The sequence below is a fragment of the Homarus americanus genome, unplaced genomic scaffold (assembly GCF_018991925.1).
Source record: "Homarus americanus isolate GMGI-L3 unplaced genomic scaffold, GMGI_Hamer_2.0 scaffold54443, whole genome shotgun sequence".
NCBI classification, from domain to species: Eukaryota; Metazoa; Arthropoda; class Malacostraca; order Decapoda; family Nephropidae; genus Homarus; species Homarus americanus.
In genome coordinates, this window is record NW_024750852.1 from 8388862 (window position 1) to 8405874 (window position 17013).

A 17013-nucleotide genomic window follows, 5' to 3' on the forward strand; every position below is an offset into this window, starting at 1 on the left:
GGTCACTGTGTACTCATAACATTGCTCAACACACGACTCAGTCCACACACATTTATATCCTCATTTGTTGTTTTCAAGACCACTCTGTGTGTGTGTGTGTGTGTGTGTGTGTGTGTGTGTGTGTGTGTGTGTGTGTGTGTGTGTGCGTGTGCGTGTGTGTGTGTGTTAAAATTCCCTGTGAGAATAATTTTACTCACTCGGCCTCAGTGTGTGTACTTGGCTGCAATTGTACTCATTGAGTCTATTAGCGGGTGAGCTTTGTGTATGTACGCCTCAGTGAACACATGGTATTTATGTACACAAGAGTTCTGTGTACACATTACTCAATGTACACATGACTACTATGTACATTAGCGCTGTTTTTTCATTGTAAATAGATCTCCTCACACACACACACAGAAGAGTACTGTGCACATACGGACCAGAGTACACACCATCACTATGCATATAAGAGCTGTGTGCGTGTACATGCGACCTGGTGTACACAATCTTAATACACATGGTCTATGCGTACATACAGTATATGAAGTATCCAGGTACAATGCAATGTAGTCGATATGATTATATTGATTACAGGTATACATACCTCTAGAAACGACTATATAAGCATAATAATGATACTGTGTTAAATGTGACGAGATATTGCTATATAAACAAAGTAATGACGGTACCTTTAAGTGCAAATATAATTAATGGGTAGTACCTTAACTTAGCAACGTAAATATAATGTGTGGTACCTTAACCTATCATAGCAGATATAATGGACAGTGACGTAACGTTAATATAAATACAAGTACATCCCCAAACTGTACTGATCCAACCCATTTACACTTGAGTCAATGTAATCAGTTTCCTTCTGTCATTAATGTAGACTCAGAGCTGCATTAATATCCTCAAAAGCTCGGTGGCTTAATGTACAATAATCATTTCGGGTAACCTCGTAGCGAAGAGGAGATAAAGATAGGAGAAGGAAGTAGAGTGAAAATGTAGTTGAGAGAGAGAGAGAGAGAGAGAGAGAGAAAGTGTGATAGACAGAGAGAAAGAGAGACCAAGATAGCGAGAGACAGAGGGACAGGAGAAAACGTCAAATAGAACTCAGGTGTAAAATATGACTGAAAAAATAACAGAAGAGAGAATGGATGTTGACAAATGGCTGAAGGAGGGGGAAAGGTAGGAGAGGGTGGTGGGGAAAACTAGGGGAATATGGGTGAGTATGGAGAAGAGGTGTGGGGGAGAAAAGGGAGGTGTAGGGAGGGAGAATAGTAGAAAATAAGAGGACGTGTGGGAGAAAGAGGGAGAGATATGTGAAGGAGAAACATAAGAGAGGGAGATAAGTGAGAGGGGGGGGAAATGGGAGACTTTGGGAGAGAAAATAGGGAGATAGAAGGAAGTTCATAGGGAGGAAATGGAAGGGAAAGTATAGATAGGGGAGGAAAATTGTGGGAAAGGTTGAGGTGTGGATGGGGAAGAGGGAATATTTGGGGAGTTAGGAGAGGGAAAATATTAGGGAAAGGAATGAAAGGGGAAGGAGAGAATGGGAAGGAGAGAATGGGAAGAAACAGAGAATGGGGAGAGAGATGAAGGTGAGTGATAGGTAGTTGGAAGACGATGGTGTAGGTGAGATAAGAAAAGATGAATATATAAGATAACATCAGTCATTTGTACGGATGCTGCTGGAAAATACAGAGAGAGAGAGAGAGAGAGAGAGACAGAGAGAGAGAGAGAGAGAGAGAGAGAGAGAGAGAGAGAGAGTTCCAATGTTGAGGTTCTGACTAATACCTGTCTTCATCTATGTATTTGTTTTACTAAGATTTAAATTAATAATAATAATGATAATAATAATAATAATGACAATAATAATGATAATAATAATAATAATAACAATAATAATGACAATAATAATAATAATAATAATAAATTTCAATATAAACTTGCATTCACTCAACACACAACAATAATTTTGGCCAAGATAATTCTCCGTAGTTTATAATCTCAACAAGGTCAAGTTCACCACAAAATACTGCGTCAATATAGAGATCTGTGGTTATACGTGAAGTTAAGGCAGAAGTTCAGTAGCAAAATCGATACCATTTAAGACTTCCATCCTCGTGTCGTTGGTTAAAGGAGCTATATAAACACTTCGTTACAGTATATCCCGAGTTAAGAGGATTATCTAAAACAAAACTCACCAACAACCCGGACCTACGGCGTGAGTCACAAAAAAAAAACTGTCTAGCGGATGCGTTATCATCTCTCAACCCCAGAGCCACCAGCAACGACCTTCAGGCTACGTTCTCTGCTAACTTTCAGTATGAATTTCTCACGCATCCCTGGTTCTAGCTACGAATATATATATATATATATCTTTTTTTTATATTCCAGTCGATATTGCAGGTCAATATGTTTTTGTGTTGATCGTCCGTCATGGTGTTGGCTACACTGTGTGGCAGCTGCCCAGGAACAACCGCTGGACACGTGTTAGAGGTCACACATAGACTGGAAGGGAGGAGCAAAATATAGAAGCAAAATATTGATAGGTGAGGGATATTTTATTTTGTCCTTGACCTTTTACCACATCGCTTCACCGAGGTCACGGAGGTCACATTCCATCTAGTGAGGGAAGGGGGAGGGGTGAGGGGCATATGCATGTGTTCCAGCTATCTGCATCCGAATACACCTCTCGTCTTTAATATAAAATGACACGCCCGGTCGATCACACAGACTCCCGAAAACATTAAAAAAATATTGATAAGAAAACAGTAGCCAGATGGGGATAAATATTATGAAAGTTATGATTTCTTAGTAGTTTGTAAGCGTTGTTGTTGACTTGTAGTTTTAAGGCAAAGTTGGGTGGGGATAGAAATATGCATTCAAGGAAGTAAATTATATTCAAGATATGCAAAATGACACACGCTACTTGTTGAGTCATTTGAAAACAGTGGTGAGTCTCAAGTACATGGGTGTAGGAGTGTGAGTGGTGGTGTAAGGAGTGGTGTCAGGGGGTGTGAGGAGTGGTGTCAGGGGGTGTGAGGAGTGGTGTCAGGGGGTGTGAGGAGTGGTGTCAGGGTGTGTAATGTCTGTGTAATGGCTCAACGTCTGAATGGATAGTCCAAACCAGCAGTGAAAAGATGAATGTCCAGTGGATTTTTTTTTTTATGATTTTTCCTCATATTTCCACATTCTCATTAAATCTCACCTTTATAGTTCGTGTTTTTTTTCCTCTCGCTTTAACTTTTTTTTTTTCCATATTTATTCGTTGTTTCTTCCTTTTACTGCGTTTTTTCCTCCAATTTTCTCATTATTTTGCTCCACCTTCCTCTTCCTCTTCAACTTTTTTTAACGATACTTCTGCCTTTAATTCTTTTTTCTCTCTATCTCTTCCTTCTTCATATATTGGTTCCTCTCTCTCTCCCCTATTTTTTCCTCACCTCTTCATCTCATTTTCTCTTCTTGTTACTTCTCACCTCCTTTTGTTCTTCCATCAATTTCCCTCCTCCTCCTCCTCCTCCTCCTCTCTCTCCCTCTCTCTCCTCCTCCTCTCCCTCCTCCTCCTCCTCTCCTCCCTCCTCCTCCTCCTCCTCTCCCTCCTCCTCCCCTCTCCCTCCCCTCCTCTCTCTCTCCTCCTCTCACCTCTCCCTCCTCCTCTTTCAGGGTTCATGAGAGGATGAGAGGTTACAGTGAGGTTAACAGAAAATGATGAGTTCTTGACCTACTGTACCTAACCTAACCTAATCACAACACTCCAACTTCTGCCATAATCTAAGGGCTTTGCTGATCATCTTTGAACCAGAATTAAAGTTTTTTGTTTTTCTTTTAAGGTACATCAATACTCAATTAGATTTAGGTGTGTGTGTGTGGGTGTATGTGTGTGTGTGTGTGTGTGTGTGTGTATACAGGAATTCTTAGCATAGGAATCTATGGACTTTCTTAGTTACCTTTGAATCAGACTAAAAACACAAGGAAACTACACACACACACACACAGGAAAGAGACCTTCTGGAAACAACAATGTACAGTGAAATAAACAATGACAAAATTTTACGTGACCTTCCACCACACAACACCCACAATATTTTCCCACATTGGTCAGTATAAAATTTCAGTGCTGGCAGAGGTCACCATCACCACCTAACCTTTATGCTGTGGTTCCCAGTGCTAGTGAGGAAACTGTTAACTGGTTTGTGTGTTATGTGTTTTGGTGACTATCGACACTAGTTAAACACCATTGCAGAGTCGAAATACACATGTTAACTCAAGGTGCCAGGGAGAACCTCGCTTCCTTACCATACAAGTACAATAGAAGCGTCGAGTTAACCTTCCCATCAGTGACCAATTGCTGTTTATTGTCATTAACTGTGTAATGTTAATGTATAAGTATATATATATTATATATTGTCATTAACTGGAGTGTTCATGAATCAGAAGCCATGTTACAGAACTGTCAATAACTGGATCAGTCACCCATAACCAATCAGATCAGGTCACACAACTGTCAATAACTGGATCAGTCACCTATAACCAGTCAGGTCAGGTCATATACTGTTAGTAACCTGGATATTTACGGTTCATGAGTCAGGTATAATACCCACACAGTCTACACCGGGAGTGAGGACGTACGTGAGTCATTACCTCACCTGGCAGCCATCATTAACCTGCCTGATCATAACAATTATCTCGTTCATGCTGGCAGTAAAGCAGAGACAAAATACTTCCGTGAACTGTTCTGAGTCATAATAAAATTGCTTCAGTAATTTCTTAATACAACTCCAAGTTCAAAACAATTAGGTAAAATAAATGAAATTATATAATATCCACAGATACAAAAAATAAAGTTAGAAATATACGAGAAAGTTAGACAATTCGTATACAAGTTAAGTGAAAAATATGTCCGGCAGGTGAAACGTAAGGCGAGGTTTACATTTTTACCGCCTATAAATGTAACAGTATAGTTGAGACTCTTGCACTGAAGACACGTGAAGTGGGTAGGACGCCACCAACAACACTACAATTTTTTGTCTAGTTTGAAAACACTGGTATTTATCCTCTAATGGTCTGTACTTCCTGGTGTGGATTACTATAATCTCCCACTTTCAATTATATTTTTTCTGTTTTATGTATTTCCTGAATGAATATGATATACGTGAGTTGGGTTAGTGAGAAGAGGTGAGTTGATGAGGGAGGGGTGGGCAGGTGTGTTGATACAGGTCATAGTCACCTGTGTTAACATTCTCGCAACACAAGTGAGAGGACCAAAAATCAATTCTTGTTCAGGGTAGAAACACGAGTTATTATTTTGTGTTATTGTTGTTGCCTCTGTCTACCGAACAGTAACTGGGAACCTGGATGGGAATCGATAATAGGAACGTGTTCGAGGAGTAATGGTTAACCAGTGAAATTGGCGAGTTGTCCAGTCCTCCTGAGATATTCCCCGACCGCGGGTAACACAGTCCAATAATTAAGGGTACGGTTGTTGTGTTGGCTGCAGCTTCCACGCCTTTCACTGTACACACCGAGATGGATTTACACCCGTAGATGAGGGACAACCATAACTCCTAGTATCCAGTAGAATAATCAGTTTACGGTCACCTACGAGCCTCTCACTCCTTGCTAAACACGTCACCTTCCTCCCTACTCTACTTCAAGCTCAAGTATCTACATATAATCGTATATTTATTGAATTCAGTAACATCAGTTGACCTCAGGAGAATATCCCTTCGTTATACCTGTTGGGCTGTTAATTACACACACAGGTAAAGGGAGGTACACCTGTTGAGCCCAGCAGCGCCCGACACTAACTAAGCCGTCACGAGCAGCAACAGCTTGGTAAGTCACGCATCGCACCTGGACGACTCGCTGGGTCTTGGTGAACCTCGGGATAACATGTTAGTCGCTTTTTCTCCTCCCTTCCTTCTCTTTCGCCCCTTTTTCTTCCTTCCCTTCCCTCCCTCTCCTTACTTCCCCCCCTTTTCCCTTCTTTCTCATCCCTTCGTTACCTCTCTTCTTTCTCCTTCCCTTCCTTCCCTCCCTTCTCTGTCCTTCCTTTCATCTTCTCCCCTTTACCCGCCCTTCCTACACCTCCTCTTTCTTGCCCTTCCTCCCCTTTCCTCCCTCTCCTCCTCTGTCCTTTCTTTCCTCTTCTCTTCCTTCTCTCTCCTCGTCTTCTTTCTCCTCTACCATCTTTCTCCTTCCTTCCCTCCTCTGTCCTTCCTCCCCTTCCCCTCCCTAACCTCCTCTCCCAACCTCTCCTCATAGTCGTATGTGATCAATTACTCAAACTAAAAAAGAAAAAAGAAAAAAAGCTACGCAACTAAAATATCTTCATCTCACCAAGAGCCAAAACCCAACTTGTTTTTCTTTGCCCACATCTTACCTGAGCATCATAGTCACGTCATTGGCTACAGGCTAGAGCGTCCCCCATTAACCACCTGCCGGAGTCATGAGCCTTAGAGATTAGCACCATGTATATCGCCTTAAACTGAGGATAATATAACTCGCCCAACTAGAGTCTAGGTTCAATTTCGATGCCATGTTAGCCACCATCTCTATACCGTAAGAGAGTTAGTTAAATGCGCTTTCACACTTGTAGTTTTGTGGGGAAGGTTAACTTGTGAGAATCTGTACCTTTGGTTTGTTTTACTTGAGGCAGTTAATGGAAAACTCGCGTGTGTTGCAGACGTAGGGCGGAGTAGCAGCCGAGGGAATGTGGAGTGTAGGTCTTAAGTTATTATGAAATGACTTTGCTTGAACAGGAGCATATATGTATAAATAGGAAAGAGAGAGAAGTACAATAATAATTAATATAATAAGAACAATAATAATAATAATAATAATAATAATAATAATTAAAACAGTATGATTAAAAATTCCAATAAATAATTCTTAATGTACTGTAATTACACTAATGATAATAAGAACACAAATAACATCATTCAACATAAATAAAAAAATATGAACAAGTTAGACAGGAAATTATCATCTTTGTTATAATAATCAAGAATAAATCGAAATGGTGAAGAAAACAGAGAAAAAACACGACCTGACAAAGAACGAGACAGGAGGAAGCTCGACCTATTAGAGCGAATCTGTCTGCCTGTCTGTCTTTCTGTCTCTCACTCTACTAATTTCGTTCCAATAACTCGGAATATTTTTTTAGCATAGGTAATTTTTTTATAATAATATGTTAAAATAAACAATTACTAAAAACACCGATATTATTTTTTGGGGAGTAAATTAATTTCGTCTCACTTCCACCCTTCCAAAATTTCCATAAAATTGAACTAAAGAATTACATCTCCCAACATTGCATATATAATTTTTTTGTTTTACCTTTAGACTTCTGCAACATCAACAGAATGACAGTTTTTAATTCTGTTGACGTTTCTGTGTTAGTAGAGAAACTTTGTGGCGCGTCATGTCTGAATTACCCAAAACCGAGGAAAAGCGACCGAAAAAAATGAGAGATGAGGATTCAGAAGGAGAGAGAGAAGAGAGAAGAAGAAAGAATGAGAGAAAGAAATACGAATAAGAATATGAAAGTACAATAAGAATGAAAAGAGTGAAAGATGAAGGAAGATTAAAATATGAAATCAAATACCGACAGTAGAAAGATAAAGGGGAGAAGACGTCAATAAAAAGAAGAATCATGAGAATAAAAGTATCTTCACACAGTAGAGAGACATCACCGAGAGAAAGAGAGACAAAGAGAAGGTCATCACTCACTGAGCTTGTCACTGTCACAAAGTTTAATATCCAATGGTATTTACCAGGGACAGTGACGTGATAAAACTTGCTACAGCTGAGTATTTGTACCCTGTTACAGCGAAGTACATCTACTTTGTTACAGTTAAGTACTTGTACCTCGTTACAACCATATGTTCAGACGTAGTTACTGCCAAAAGTCCAAATTCCATTACAACAGAAGGTCCTAATCGTGATACAATAAACAATCTTGATCTCATCACGGCTAAGAGTCCTAATGTTGTTGACAATTGAAACACTTGAACCTCTTACAACCGACAGTCCGGATGTGGTCGGGGATATAAGCCTAATTTCAGACATTAAAATTGGATTACTACGGTTACTTGACATGACCTCCACCGTGAAGGTCACCTGTGTCACCTGAGGCTCGTGTCGGCCCCACTTGTCAGTGTCTCTGTTAAGTGCTTGATACAAGACACGAAGGAAAGCCGGGGTGGGGTGGGGGCCAACTCCTTGAAGACATTTAATGATATTTCCTGACTCTAATTTGCGTCTACGCTTTGAGAAATCGCACAGTAAAGGTGTGGACAAAGAGCAAAGGGTTGAGGACAAGGCAAAGGGTTGAGGACAAGGCAAAGGGGTGAGCACAAGGCAAACGGGTGAGCGCAAGGCAAAGGTGTTATCACAGGGCAAAGGGCAAATGGGAGCCAAAGAGAAAAGTTTGACTCTCCCAAAAGTGACGATAACATAATAAAAAGATGATCAGAAAAACAAACCAAAAATAGTGGCAAAAGAAAAGAAAAAAATGATAAATATTATAAAATTGTAAAGAAAGAAAATCCGGGCGACTTTTAAGAGAGGGGTTGTTATTATCAGACGAACCTGACAAACCCACTCTTCTCTCTGACAGTAGACTCTGAAGATGTTGGTGGGTGGTGGAACTTTATTTCTATTTGGGGGAGAAATTTAGTTCATTTTCTTTAGGTCCAGGATACTTGTTTTTTTTTCTTTTAATTTTAAAGTGAAAGAGAGGAATCGTTTTGTCTGTCTGTCATTCTGCCTCTGTATGTGTGTATGTCTCTCTCTCTCTCTCTCTCTTTCTCTCTCTCTCTCTCTCTCTCTCTCTCTCTCTCTCTTGCAATCTCGTTTATTTATTTCTACACTTTCTTGCTATTTTGTCATTTATTTTTTTCCTTCTTTCTCCTTCTCTCATTTACACTATGTTGTCCGCCATGTGTTTTCCCTTTACTTATTTCTCCTTTGTTTACGATTTTCTCCACTTTTCTGTTATACCATTTGTTGCTTATTCACTTTCGCCCTTATTTATCAGCCGGTCTGTCTGTCTGCCTATCTCTCTTAACCAGGCGGCCACCCCTTTGTTTTACATCACCCCTTTATTATAACCCCCTTTGTTTAACACCACCCCTTTATTATAACCCCCTTTGTTTAACACCACCCCTTTATTATAACCCCCTTTGTTTAACACCACCCCTTTATTATAACCCCCCTTGTTTAACACCACCCCTTTGTTATGACCCCTTTGTTTTAACACCACCCCTTTGTTATGACCCCTTTGTTTTAAAACCACCCTTTGTCATATCATCACCCCTCAACTTCGTGACTAAACCTTCTCTTTACGGAAATAATTGTCAGATTTATGAACGAAAATGAGCAATAACGTTGATAATAACGAAGAATAATGAGACTAATCTTCTTAAGCAACATAATAATATTTGTAGGAATTCTTAAAACGTGCAAAAAATATACACTATCCCATAACAAAGGACCATAGTGAGATTCTTAACTATCTCCTATATTAAGACATTTTTCATTATTACAAGAAATTAAAAAAAAAAATTGGATAACTTACGAGAGAAAATCATACTGTTAAAAATGTCGTAAATTTGAATATGACATATCTTAAAGAGTGCCTTGAAATTTGTTACGTGTATTTAGTAAGACATAGAAATTCGTTCCAGTTGTTTGTTAGTTTATGTTAATTGTGTGTGACTAAAGGTCATGAAAACTGACGAGGAATTATGATTATATCGAGGTAATTAGTTGCAGTAGTTGTAGTAGCAGTGTAATAATTGTAATATAGCAGAAGCACGAGTGGTAGTAGTAGTAGTAATGGTAGAATAGTAGTAGTAGCAGTAGTAGTTTAGCACCATTCACCAGTTATATCTTCACCAGAATGTGTCTTTGCAACAGTAACCTATACACCTTCATGTCTCCAAATCCTGGTCAATAATACAGATTCAATGTACTGGAGTCGTGGTGGAGGGAAGCGTGTGTGTACAACCCTTGTCCCTGTCAGATACAGCTGTGTACTCTGTGATGGCCGGTAGTGCGTCTCTCTCTCTCTCTCTCACACACACACACACACACACACAGTCACACACACACACGCACTCACCACTTGCGTAAGTATTGGCAAAATTTTCAATTTTCACAGCAAACTTAAACAAAAAATGGAAATATTTACATAACCATCGGTAAAGGAAAACGTTTCTGTTTGCCCCCAAAAATATTAGTAAAAAATATTCATAAGTATTACATGAAATATTTTGGTATTGATGATGAGAATATTGAAAGTAAAATAAAATCATAGTTGCTAATATTATAATATATAGATATTCATAACGTTGGATGAAGGTTCTAAAGTTATCACGAAAATATTTACCACATTTTTTTATATTCAGATATGATAATTGTAACCTATTTTGACTACATGTTGTGATATATGTGAGTGATCAGAAGGAGTATGACATTGAAAGATATCAACAATAAGATCATACCACTGTGCATTACCCCCATCTTCATTACTGCAACTACTGCTAATGTTTTTAATAATAATAATAATAATCCATGTATTTGCTTATTTAATATTTTCAGTGAACAAGAATTCTCAAACATTCCCACTTAAAATATTCTCCCAAAAGAACAGAAACGAATACAAAATTGCGTCAAGATTACAATGAGACTATACAAATTAGATACATTATGTCATTGCCAAATTACGCGGAAAGACTATTTACGTATGAGACCTCAAGAATTAAGGAACTGGCATCTACGACTAACAAGGGAAAATGTGTTGGGTAACTCAGAGGTGCTGTGTGCGGGCTTCTTCTTGACACTGAGAAAACGCCTTATAAACTTGGTATCTGGGTAATGTGTTGTGTGTAGCTGTGAGGAGCTTCAGGGTTGACGAGAAACAGTAAACCTTTCAGAGTTGTGTTGTCGTAATTCTCTCTCTCTCTCTCTCTCTCTCTCTCTCTCTCTCTCTCTCTCTCTTAGTCCCTTGCACATGGTTGACTGTCCCAATCTGTCTCTCATATATCTCTTCCAACCCGTTGCACAACTCTCTCACACTTACACTGTCGATAGATTATCAAAGATAAGTTTGGAAATATGGAGAGTGAGTAGACCCTTGTGTAACACTATTGTAATAGCGTGAGATTTATACTCTACTACTCTATTTCTCTCTTTCCTTGTTTCCTCTCAATATACCCCTTTCCACCCCAATTCATACAGCCCAGTCTCTCTCTCTTTCTCTTTCCTCCTTTCCATCCCTCTCTCCCTCACCTTGCAGTAGCTAATCCGGGAGCTTAACAGCGGCGCTCGTTTTAGCGGAAATGCTACATCATCGCTGCTTACTTTAGCGAAAATGGAACATTATCACCGCTCACTTTAGCGGAAACGCGACATCATTCCCTCGCACCCAGACGGAAATTTGCCATTGATGCTGCCTTCTTCACCGACCGTAAATCTTATCTTATCTCGTCGTATCTTAGCGGAAGTGCAACTGCAACACCTCGCAACCTGCACACGTTAGGGCATAATAACAGTGCAAATGGATCCATGCAATATAATACATTTATGCTTTATAGTATTATGTCAGTATTATATCTTCGTAATTATTGTGTTGAAGTCTTCCGTCATTTACGTTATTAACACACACACGCGCGCGCACACACACACACACACACACACACACATACACACACACACACGCGCACACACACACACACACACATACACACACACACACTATGGAAATACAATACGACCACAATAAAATAAAATCACCATCACTCTTATGAACTAAAGTGGAAATAGACAGAATCTCCAACCTGTCAAAAACATGTCATTAACTTTCGTGCTATCTAGACACAGCTGAGCCCAGATATTACCTCAATATCGTTATCAACTGAGCTGGAGAAGAAAAAAAAAGGAAGCGGTGATATCTTAGCGAAAAAATGCATCGCCGCCTCAGAGCATCTCAGCGGAAAACCGACAATGGCAATACTCAACTTAGCGGAAATATTACGCAATGTAAAATCGTCTTGGGTTAAGATCCTTTGTCTGGTTGCAGCGGTTCACACTCTACACATACTGGGTGACTCCTGGGGATGGTGGCCGAGAGCAGGGGGAAGGAGGAGGGCTCACAGGAGGAGGAAGAGTAAGAAGAAGGGTTCACAGGAGGAGGAAGAGTAAGAGGGAGGGTTCACAGGAGGAGGAGAAGGAAAGGGGGTCGCAGGAGGAGGAGCAGGAAGGAGGAGGGTTCACAGGAGGAGGAGCAGAAAGAAGGGAGGGTTCACATGAGGAGGAAGAGTAAGAGGGAGGGTTCACAGGAGAAGGAAGGAGGGTCGCAGGAGGAGGAGCAGGAAGGAGGAGGGTTCACAGGAGGAGGAGCAGGAAGAAGGAGAGTTCACAGGAGGAAGAGTAAGAGGGAGGGTTCACAGGAGGAGTAGCAGGAAGAAGGGAGGGTTCACAGGAAGAGGGGGAGGAGGAAGGGAGGGTTCACAGGAGGAGGAGAAGAAAGGAGGAGGGTTCACAGGAGGAGGAGCAGGAAGAAGGAGGATTCACAGGAGGAAGAGTAAGAGGGAAAGTTCACAAGAGGAGGAAGTAGGGTTCACAAAAGGAGGAAGAAGAGGGATGGTTCACAGGAGGAGGAAGAGCAAGAGGGAAAGTTGACAGGAGGAGGAGAAGGAAGAAGGGAGGGCTCACAGGAAATGTTAGGTAGAGAGCGTGAATCCAAGAAACAGTCAAGACCTACCCAAGTATGATCCTTGAGCCCCTGTGAATCATCGTCGTGGGAATAGTGGTAGGTGAGGTGATTTAAGACGTCAAGGTAACATAAGGCCAGAAGTGACTATTATTATTATTATTATTATTATTACGAGTATTATTATTATTAGTCAGTACTCTATCGTTATGCAATTATCACTGTATCTAATTCATAGTATGTTGAATAGTATCATATTTTTCTAACTCTGTAGTACTCAAACAATACAAACTATCCCGGGATAAAAATTTTCTCGGGGTTTAAATAAATTGCGAAAGTTTGTTTAGAAAGAAAACAAACATTTTTCATCCTTGTCCTTCACAATTTGCTTTATGATATACAAACTTATTATGTAAATTTATTCTTCCTGACGTCTATTACACATATTTCCCCATCGCTAAATTCTACCATCGTTTAGCCTCCGTGACAGACATACATTTTAAGTTCAAGGTTTTTGTTACTTTAGATGACTTGAGGAAGATGGTGGGAAAGAGAAAGGACACGTAATTTTATAGAACATCCCGAGGACACGCGGTTATAGAGGACATCCTAAGGACATGCTTATTATTCCCTGCTTTCCCGGATGAGAGACTTTGGAATGCATGCTGTCTGCCTACGTGTCTGTCTTGGGAAGGAAAGGGGAGGGGGTTACTGAATGAGCTACATATCCCCTTGTACTGTATGGGGGGGGGGTGGGGTGGAGGAGAGAGAGAAGACGGGAAAGGAGGAAGAGGGGAGAATAGGGGAAAGGAGGAGGAGGAGGAGGAGGGGAAGAGAAGGGGGAATTTACCTGCTGGTATCTTTGTTCCCGATAGCCCTCAAGAAACACATAGTCAAATAAATACACTGGGAAGACATCAATGAATACATACATACATGCATACATACATACATACATACATACATACATACATAGGTACACATGTTATTCGTTATATTAAGTTATACTCTCCTAAGTCTATTTATATCTAGAGTGTATTAGAATGTACTAGAATATAACATTATAATAGAGTATGTTGGATATGATAGAATATATTTTAGTATAATAGATTGCCTTACAGTATAATGATATATACTTGAGCGTAATTATTCAAGTATAAAGGTGAAAAAAAGTATGCTAGTACATAATGCTGGTTGATTAAAGTATAAGTATTTGTTTAGATATGCTGAACTCATTATTTAAGAACACCTAAGAATCGTATATATAGAGAATTTATACTTTAAAAAATATAATCAAAAGTAATGCTCTAGTATTTTACAAACTTTACGACAGTGTTTGACAGTAATAGCACTCGTTAGTTTTCTAGAACACGTATTGACAAATGTTCGGTCAGGATAACACTTAAGTTTTTTGTTCTTTAAATTTCTAGAGTTTAAAATAGCAAAGTTCATTGTTTTATTTTTCACTTCTAGAGAACAAAACAAACACACATAAACACACACACACACACACACACACACACAATACTATCCATTCAGGTAAATATGTAACCTCGAGGGACCATTATTATAAAAACACATATGACTGCTTCAGTACGGGACCTGAGGAGTTCTTCAAGATAACACTGACGTCACCTGTACTACCTGGTACGTAAACAGTGCAGGATACCAACAACAACAGCTTGGGTGATAAGGAAGTCACCTGGGGGAAGTTTGCGGGCAGACCAAGCTTTAGTAGAGTCAGAGTCGGGGTGGGGAGGAGTTGGGGAGAGTGGGGAAGGGGTGGGGAGGAGTTGGGGAGAGTGGGGAAGGGATGGGGAGACTGAGGAAGGTGGGAGTTGGGAAGGAAGGAAGAGTGAGGAAGGGGTGAGTGAGGAGGAGGGAAGAGTGACGGAGGAATGATTAGGAGGAGAGTGAGGAATGAGGAGGAGGGGAGTGAGAGAGGAATGAGGAGGAGGGGAGAGGAGGAATGAGAGAGAGTGAGAGAGAAATGAGGAGGGGAGAGTGAGAGAGGAATGATGAGGAGGGGAGAGTGAGAGAGGGGTGAGGAAGAGGAGGGAAGAGTGAGGGAGGAATGATTAGGAGGGAAGAGTGAGGGAGGGGTGAGGAGGAGGGAAGAGTAAGAGAGGGGTGAGGAGGAGGGGACAGGTAGGAGGAGAGCCCACTGGAAACAAGTCTGGGTAAAGCTCCAGATAATATACCTTCCCATTATTTATGCTGAACGATCTAAAATAAACAGACTCTATCTTCAACGAGATAAAAACAAATCCTTCGATGCTTCACAAAATACCTAATAACTAATATATATATAAACTTGCACTACAGAGACAACAAAGTCAATACAGTTCTACAAAGTTAACAAATACATAATGAAACAAAATACAGAAAAGGAAAGTAAATAACACCCTATGGACATTCTTCTCTGTCAGACTAAATAAATTTTCTTAATATTCTAAATAAACAAACATTTGTATACTTGTGAGTAAAAATATAGCAACAATGAAAAAAAAATCGCCATAAACAACTGTCGTAAAATACTAAATGATCCATTATACACCACAAAACCGTAAATAAACACCTACACACACGCCGGTACACACACACATACACTCACATACATACAGGGACATACACACACACACATACATGAACATATGTTCTTATGTTCTTATATACACACACACATATATGGACGTACACGCTCACACACATAAACGGATATTCACACATATACACGGACATACAAGGACAAACACTCACATACACGGATATTCACATATTCATACACACACTCACATCTTATACACACACACATGGACACACACACATACACACACAAATATACACACACACAGACAGACACACACACAGGAATAAGTTTCACAAAAGCTATATTTATCCCTGGTAATTAGTGTCAATTTATAAACTCGTAATTTTCCCGATGGAGACTCATTATACAGGACCTGCCAGTTAGACCGACAGACAAAATGATGACAGTAATATACCCTCACTCACCCTGGGCAGGAGATAACGTTGTTGTGGTGATGTGTTGTGTTGTGGTCACCGGAACAACAAACGAACGAACTAAACAACACGCCCCTCTTCCCACCGACTCCACCGCAAATTCTTCATTAACTCTCTAACACATCCTGGCAAAGTTCATTGACATTGTGAAGTAAATACGTAAAGTTTGTGTTGCTGTTTTTGTCTTTGATGGTATATATATATTTTTTTTAATCCTTTTACCTTTATGCATCCATTAACCTTCAGACACGTGAAGGCACAATTTGCTTGGTCACCCTCATTAATGACGTAATGGGGGATAATTATTTGCTTAATTATTGATAATCAACTTGTTTATTGTTTAACCTCTGGTATAGTTCATCCTTCAGAAACTCAACACCGCTGGAATCATAAGAGACGCGTTAAGTATTTTTAGTAGGCATTAAAATAACACTAAGTTTTATAGCTATTGATCTGACCAGGTGTGGAGACTTGATCACAAGGCGTGTGTCTCTTGCCAGCCTCGCCTTCATGTATATAATGTGTGCTGGATATTAGTAATTCTCAGTGAACAGTTAAGAGATTTATTCCGTAGTCTTCAAAGAGAAAGACTCCAGTTCTAAGTTCTAAAACAAACATCATGCATGAACGGGGTTATTCCTTTGACTCCACACATAAGTACATTTCTAAGTTCATTAGTGAAAAGTAAGATGAATTTTTAGGCATTATTCACTTGTATTCACATTCTCCTCTATATTAAGTCGTGTCAAATTACGCACACACACGCAAGCACATACACCCGCTACGGTACACACGCATGCACATCACTCGCGGCCACCTGGCACAGCAGCTGGTACACCCTTCCGCCGCGGTGGTCGCTTCACAACTGTCGACTTGGCGAGGAATTCTCTCCTCTCTGGAAACTCCGGTCACGCATAGTTGCCACTTACGGAATTTTTGTACGATTAAGATCTGAAATTTACACCACCTGTTCATTAGGTTATTTTGTCTTGTTCTTTTTCCAAATAACTTATGCTGTTCTTGAAATAACGAGTAGGGTAAAGATTCAACGATGAAACTACTTCTGAATGCATTTCTTCACCGTAAACTCTATTCTTATTGATATTTGGGAATACATTACCTGTAAGGACAAGCAGGTAATCTATTAAAACACCTAACTCTTCAGGTGTTCTTCGTAATCCAAAAGGTGCATGTGATATGCACGCTGTTAAAACTTGTGTACTGTACAGCTGACCTAGTAAACTCCCTCCCTCACACACGCGCAGACAGGGAGACAAGTAGAC

At 40.0% G+C, this 17013-nt stretch overlaps 1 protein-coding gene across 3 annotated transcripts in view; it reads right to left on the bottom strand.

The window, feature by feature from the left end:
- The window catches only part of LOC121854251 (chaoptin-like), a 50460-nt gene extending 33866 nt beyond the window's left edge, over nt 1–16594 (bottom strand). Inside the window, exons 1-2 of one of the 3 annotated variants that reach the window (XM_042348786.1) lie at nt 16548–16594; nt 15722–16111 (exon numbers count right to left, since the gene is read on the bottom strand). The gene's annotated coding sequence lies outside the window, so the exon portion shown is untranslated. Of the gene's footprint in view, nt 1–15721 lie in introns of all 3 variants that reach the window. The other 2 variants (XM_042348788.1, XM_042348787.1) reach the window with 2 other exon arrangements.
- Nucleotides 16595–17013: the final 419 nt, after the last annotated feature.